A 7,976-nucleotide genomic window follows, 5' to 3' on the forward strand; every position below is an offset into this window, starting at 1 on the left:
ACATATATAGTAGGAGACTTCAACACACCACTTTCGGAGAAGGACAGGCCATCCAGTAAGAAGCTCAATAGAGACACGGAAGACCTACTTACAACAATCAACCAACTTGACCTCATTGACTTATACAGAACTCTCCACCCAACTGCTGCCAAATATACTTTTTTTTCTAGCGCACATGGAACATTCTCTAGAATAGACCACATATTAGGTCATAAAACAAATCTTTCCAGAATCCAAAACATCGAAATATTACAAAGCATCTTCTCAGACCACAAGGCAATGAAACTAGAAATCAATAACAGAAAAACTAGGGAAAAGAAATCAAATACTTGGAAAATGAACAATACCCTCCTGAAAAAAGACTGGGTTATAGAAGACATCAAGGAGGGAATAAGGAAATTCTTAGAAAGCAACGAGAATGAAAATACTTCCTATCAAAACCTCTGGGACACAGCAAAGGCAGTGCTCAGAGGCCAATTTATATCGATAAATGCACACATACAAAAAGAAGAAAGAGCCAAAATCAGAGAACTGTCCCGACAACTTGAACAAATAGAAAGTGAGCAACAAAAGAATCCATCAGGCACCCGAAGAAAACAAATAATAAAAATTAGAGCTGAACTAAATGAATTAAAATTAGAGAACAGAAAAACAATTGAAAGAATTAACAAAGCCAAAACTGGTTCTTTGAAAAAATTAACAAAATTGATAAACCATTGGCTAGACTGACTAAAGAAAAACAGGAAAGGAAACAAATAACCCGAATAAGAAACGAGAAGGACCACATCACAACAGAACCAAATGAAATCAAAAGAATCATATCAGATTACTACATAAAATTGTACTCTAACAAATTTGAAAACCTAGAAGAAATGGATAAATTCTTGGAACAATACTACTTACCTAAACTAACACATTCAGAAGTAGAACAACTAAATAGACCCATAACAAAAAAAAGAGATTGAAATGGTAATCAAAAAACTCCCAACAAAAAAAAGTCCTGGCCCAGATGGCTTCACTGCAGAGTTCTACCAAACCTTCAGAGAAGACTTAACTCCATTACTATTGAAGGTATTTCAAAGTATAGAAAAAGACGGAATACTACCCAACTCATTCTATGAAGCTACCATCTCCCTGATACCAAAACCAGGTAAAGACATTACAAAAAAAGAAAATTTTAGACCTATATCCCTCATGAACATAGATGCAAAAATCCTCAACAAAATTCTAGCCAATAGAATCCAACAACACATCAAAAAAATAATACACCCTGATCAAGTGGGATTTATACCAGGTATGCAAGGCTGGTTTAATATCAGAAAAACCATTCATGTAATCCATCACATAAATAAAACAAAAGATAAAAACCACATGATCTTATCAATAGATGCAGAAAAGGCATTTGACAAAGTTCAACACCCATTTATGATAAAAACTCTAACCAAAATAGGAATTGAAGGAAAATTCCTCAACATAATAAAGGGCATCTATGCAAAGGCAATGGCCAACATCACTCTAAATGGAGAGAACCTGAAAACATTTCCCTTGAGAACGGGAACCAGACAAGGATGCCCTTTATCACCGCTCTTATTCAACATCGTACTTGAAGTCCTAGCCAGGGCAATTAGGCTAGACAAAGAAATAAAGGGTATCCAGATTGGTAAGGAGGAAGTAAAGCTATCACTATTTGCAGATGACATGATCGTATACATGGAAAACCCTAAGAAATCCTCCAGAAAACTACTGAAACTAATAGAAGAGTTTGGAAGAGTCTCAGGATATAAAATAAACATACAAAAATCACTTGGATTCCTCTACATCAACAAAAAGAACATCGAAGAGGAAATAACCAAATCAATACCATTCACAGTAGCCCCCAAGAAGATAAAATACTTAGGAATAAATCTTACCAAGGATGTAAAAGACCTATACAAAGAAAACTATAAAACTCTGCTACAAGAAATTCAAAAGGACACACTTAAGTGGAAAAACATACCCTGCTCATGGATAGGAAGACTTAACATAGTAAAAATGTCTATTCTACCAAAAGCCATTTATACATATAACGCACTTCCAATCCAAATACCAATGTCATACTTTAAGGGAATAGAGAAACAAATCACTAATTTCATATGGAAAGGAAAGAACCCCCAGATAAGCAAAACATTACTGAAAAAGAAGAAGAAAGTGGGAGGCCTCACCCTACCTGATTTCAGAACCTATTATATAGCTACAGTAGTCAAAACAGCCTGGTACTGGTACAACAACAGGCACATAGACCAATGGAACAGAATTGAGAATCCAGATATAAATCCATCCACGTATGAGCAGCTGATATTTGACAAAGGACCAGTGTCAGTCAATCGGGGAAATAATAGTCTTTTTAACAAATGGTGCTGGCATACCTGGATATCCATTTGCAAAAGAATGAAACAGGACCCATACCTCACACCATGCACAAAAACTAACTCCAAGTGGATCAAAGACCTAAACATAAAGACTAAAACGATAAAGATCATGGAAGAAAAAATAGGGACAACCTTAGGAGCCCTAATACAAGGTATAAACAGAATACAAAACATTACCAAAAATGACACAGAGAAACCAGATAACTGGGAGCTCCTAAAAATCAAACACCTAAGCTCATCTAAAGACTTCACCAAAAGAGTAAAAAGACCACCTACAGACTGGGAAAGAATATTCAGCTATGACATCTCAGACCAGCGCCTGATCTCTAAAATCTACTTGACTCTGTCAAAACTCAACCACAAAAAGACAAACAACCCAATCAAGAAGTGGGCAAAGGATATGAACACACATTTCACTAAGGAAGATATTCAGGCAGCCAACAGATACATGAGAAAATGCTCCCGATCATTAGCCATTAGAGAAATGCAAATTAAAACTACGATGAGATTCCATCTGACACCAACTAGACTGGGATTAATCCAAAAAACACAAAATAAGAAATGTTGGAGAGGCTGCGGAGAGATTGGAACTCTCATACACTGCTGGTGGGATTGTAAAATGGTACAACCACTTTGGAAATCCATCTGGCGTTACCTTAAACAGTTAGAAATAGAACTACCATACAACCCAGAAATCCCACTCCTCGGAATATACCCTAAAGATACAAGAGCCTTCACACAAACAGATATATGCACACCCATGTTTATTGCAGCTCTGTTTACAATAGCAAAAAGCTGGAAGCAACCAAGATGTCCATCAACGGACGAATGGGTAAATAAATTGTGGTATATTCACACAATGGACTACTACGCATCGATAAAGAACAGTGACGAATCTCTGAAACATTTCATAACATGGAGGAATCTGGAAGGCATTATGCTGAGCGAAATGAGTCAGTTGCAAAAGGACAAATATTGTATAAGACCACTACTATAAGATCTTGAGAAATAGAAAAAACGGAGAAGAGCACATACTTATGTGGTTACAAAGGGGGGAGGGAGGGAGGGAGAGGGCTTTTTATTGATCAATCTGTAGATGGGAACTGCTTTGGGTGAAGGGAAAGACAACACTCAAAACAAGGAAGGTCAGCCTAATTGGACTGGATTAAAAGTAAAGAGGTTTCCGAGATAAAATGAAAGCTTCAAAGGTCAGCGAAGCAGGGGCTGGGGTCTGGGGAACTTGGTTTGAGGGGACTTCTAAGTCAATGGGCAAAACAATTCTATTATGAAAACACTCTGCATCCCACTTTGAATTGTGGCGCCTGGGGTCCTAAATGCCAACAAGCGGCCATCTAAAATACATTAATTGGTCTCAACCCACCGGGAGCAAAGCCAAAGGAAGAACACCAAGGTCACACGACAACTAAGAACCCAAGAGACAGAAAGGGCCACTTGAACCAGAGACCTACATTATCCTGAGACCAGAAGAACTAGTTGGTGCCCGGCCACAATCGATGTCTGCCCTGTCAGGGAACACAACAGACAACTCCTGAGGGAGCAGGAGACCAATGGGATACAGACCCCAAATTCTCATTAAAAGACCACACCTAATGGTATGATTGCGACTAGAGGAATCCCAGAGACAATGCTCCCCAGAATTTCTGATGGCCCAGGACAGGAACCATCCCTGAAGACAAATTATCAGGCATGAAAAGGACTGGTCAGTGGGGGGGAGAGAGATACTGGTGAAGAGTGAGCTAATTAAATCAGGTGGACACGGGAGAGTGTGTTGGCAACTCTTGACTGGAGGGGGGATGGGAAGATAGAGAGAGAGGGAAGATGGTAAAATTGGCACGAAACGAGAGACTGTAAGGGCTGACTCAATAGGGGGAGAGCAAGTGGGAGAAGGGAGTAAGATGTATGTAAACCTACATGTGACAGACTGATTGGAATGGTAAATGTTCACTTGAAGCTTAATAAAAATTAAAAAAAAAAAGTACACTGAATTAACTGATGGGTAAAAAGTGTTCAAAACTGGGGCATTTTCTTTACATACAGGGTGCAGTATTTAGAACTGATAGTATCCAAAAAGCCTCTCTAGAAAGGAATATCTGTTAGGAAGATATACTACTAAAAGTGGTCCCTATCTAATTACCAAACTACCAGAATCTGTTAAGAGCCTTTGGGCATGAGATGGGGGAGGTTATCCTGGATTATCCAGGTGGGACCAATGTAATCACAAGGGTCCTTAGAAGAGGGATGCAGAGGATCAAAGGAGACAAAGGTCAGGTGATGGCAGAAACAAAAGGTTAGAATGATGTGAGAAAGGGTCATAAGCCAAAGAATGCAGGCAACCTCTAGTAGTTAGAAAATCAAGGTAGCAGATTCTCCCCTAGAACTTCCAGAAGGAGTCAACCCCGCTGACCCCTTGATTTTTAGCCCAGAGGAACTGACCTCAGACATCTGGTCTTCAGAACTCTAAGAAAATAAATTTGTGTTGTTTAAGCCACCGAGTCATACCATTTGTTAAGCAGCAGTAGAAAACTAATCCAGTTTGACCTAGCATACTGACATCATAGCCTCTATGCTACACACTACTGGATGATATAGTGGTAATGCTAACTCAGATCTACTGGATATAAAAGTATCAACAGAAAACTATGTTCATGATTGTTTTGCAGTCTTCATTATGAGAACCTTAAAACCATAGCAAAGGATGCTTCTGAAATCATAGGCAGAAGCTGCTTCAAACCCCCCATTTCAGTATTGGCCTGGGAAGGTTGAAGCAGGGCACTGCTTGAAAGGAAAACCTAGGGCCTGTGGATGGCAAAGCAACTGCTCCTTATTACTCAGAGGGACTGAGGGTTGTACTGTCCTCGGCATGTACTACGGTTTCAGAATCAACTATAGTGAGTATAAAACATTTTGGAGGTCATTTAGAACACTGGTTCTCACACAGGAGCAATTCTGCTCTGCAGAGGAAACGTGGAAATGCTCAGAGAGATTTTGGGCTGTCATGAGAGGGGTAGAGACACTCCAGTGTATAGAGGTCAAGGATGCTGCTCAACATCCTATAGTGCACAGCACAAAAAAATTATCCCATAACAACAAAGAATTAACTGTTCCTAAATGTCAACAATACTGTGGTTGAGACACCCAGAATTAGATCTGTTTCCTGATTTTGCATAGTAAATACTGAGGTCCAGAGAAGTGAAGTGACCTGTTAGGGCCATATAATAAACACTCTCCTCTTTCACCAAGGGGAAAGTGGGAGATCTGATCATGTTCTGTGCCCCTTCCTTGGAGAAACAAAACCAAATGTTGATAAGAGAAAGAGAAATCCAATAGGACAAAATCCATGCATTTGACCTAGGCAGTGTCCTAACATCCTTGAGTGTGCTGCCTTTGTGAAGAACAGTGGTTTAAAGATCTGGCTTGAGGACCTGCAGAAGACCTTAACACTTACAAACTTGACTACACAGACAATGTTCACACATGTCCATCACTGACCACAGACTGCTAAGCTATATCAACATTCCGGGTTTTGAATTCTGGTTCTTCACTTCTGAGCAGGTGTTCAATAAACGCTAAATCCTTCTTCATGCATTCTGTCTCTCAGATATTTCCATTTATTTCCCACTGCTCAGTTCCCACCTCTGCTATCTCTCATCATCTCTCTCTGTATCAGAGAAGACTAGCTTGCCCCCAGCACATTCTACTCAATGTCCCCAGAGAGATATTTCTACAAGGCAATCATGCTCATAGAATTCCCTTTCTTAAACACTGGACTGATACTCATTAACTTCAGAAATAAACCACAATTCTGTAGTCTCAAATGTAATAATTTGATATAGAAAACGTAATAATTTTTGAAATTTGATAGTTTGGCCCCCATCTACGAAGCCAGTTTCATCTTTCCATATTCTCCTTCTCTCCCCCACATTGTCTTCCAGAAATTTAGAACTAGTTTTAGTGTCCTAAGTGCACCATGCACTTTTGGGTGTGTGTATGTGCGTGTGTGTTAAAATTCACATACCATGAAATTTACTGTTTTACACAATTGGAAGTATGCAATTCATTTACTATTGGCATCTAGAACATTCACAATATTGTGAAGCCGTCATAACTACTAGTCCCGAATCATTTACATCACCCCAAATAGAAACTCCGTACCCCTTAAGAACTCTCCCCATTGCCCTCTTACCCAATCCCTTAACAATTCCAAACCTGCTTTCTATCTCTATGGATGGGCCTACTCTAGACATTTAATATAAATAGAATCATATAATATGTAGCCTTTCATGTCTATTTTCTCGTCTCTATACTCTCTTAATCCCCATGAAAAAGAGCAGAAGAATCTTTTCTGCACTCAATCACCAATAAATACGAACAGAAAGTGCCATGATGGAAGAGAGGAGTAACTAAATGGAATGCTGCACCAGGTGCATCAGAGAGAGAGAAAGGGAAAATGAAGAATGAAAAGAGCAGCCACTGTGGTGAATTAAAAACTAAACCCAGAGGACTCATACTAAGAAAGAGCAGGCTGCAGCCAATGCTAAGGCTAGGGAATTAAAACTGGAAGGACTTGATACTGTTACACTTTTACCTTTTCATCCATGTCAGGAGCCTCAGAAGGTAACAAGGTTAAAAGGGGCCCTTCCTCCACAAAGCATTCTCTCTGCACTTACAATAATGCTCCAGATCCCCCAGATGTTATGACTAAGGGGTTGGCTTTCACTGGCTCTGGTTCTCCCCTGAAAAATCATGAAAGATGAAAGCTCTGCCCCCAGGATGGACAGGGAGACCAAGTGGTTCATAAGATCTCTGGAAGACACAGTTGTGTTTCCTCCTAATCTATCATTACTTAAACCAAACTGGAGTAGATATACAATAAAAAGAAGCCCTTATAATATCTGAGGCTTCCAAGACTGAATTATTACTGCGCCTCATGAGATAAATTACTCTATTGTCACGCTATCCTCTGAGGACTATCCTTCCATAGAAGCTAAGGAACAAAATAGAATCAATTTTGCCAGTCATGGCCCTTAGGAGTAGCTTTGGAGCTGGATATGTGCCTCCTATGGCAAATCAGGCTCCCTTCCTGAGATGTGATCTCGACGCAGCGGGGTATAAAGGAAGACCTCTGTATCTTTAGGTGTTTAACTCCTGGGAGGGGAGGTGCGTGGAGGGGGAAGATGAGGCAGGATTTGTTGAATTCCCAAGATTTTACTCACTAATGTGAAAATAGCCCTACAGAATCCAGGCCCTCAAAGAACAACCCAATTGCTTAACAAGACTTCCGTTCTCATTTACTTTTGGCTGGCTTACAGGCACAGCCTCCGCAATGTCTTTACCTCCACAGCATCACTGCAAAGTCAGAATCATATCATCGCCCTTCCAGTTTTCAGTCCAAAGAGGAACAGATGAATGTTAACAGCCTATCATGAGACTCGTTGGCAAACGAGACCTGCAACTTAAATAAAATGGGTTTTTATGGGTGTTACTTGCTGTCAGGAATCTCTATGTCACTCAGAAAGTCACCTTGAACTATCAAATCAATGTCATATA

This window comes from Elephas maximus, chromosome 3 (genome assembly GCF_024166365.1).
Source record: "Elephas maximus indicus isolate mEleMax1 chromosome 3, mEleMax1 primary haplotype, whole genome shotgun sequence".
In the NCBI taxonomy this organism is placed as follows: domain Eukaryota; kingdom Metazoa; phylum Chordata; class Mammalia; order Proboscidea; family Elephantidae; genus Elephas; species Elephas maximus.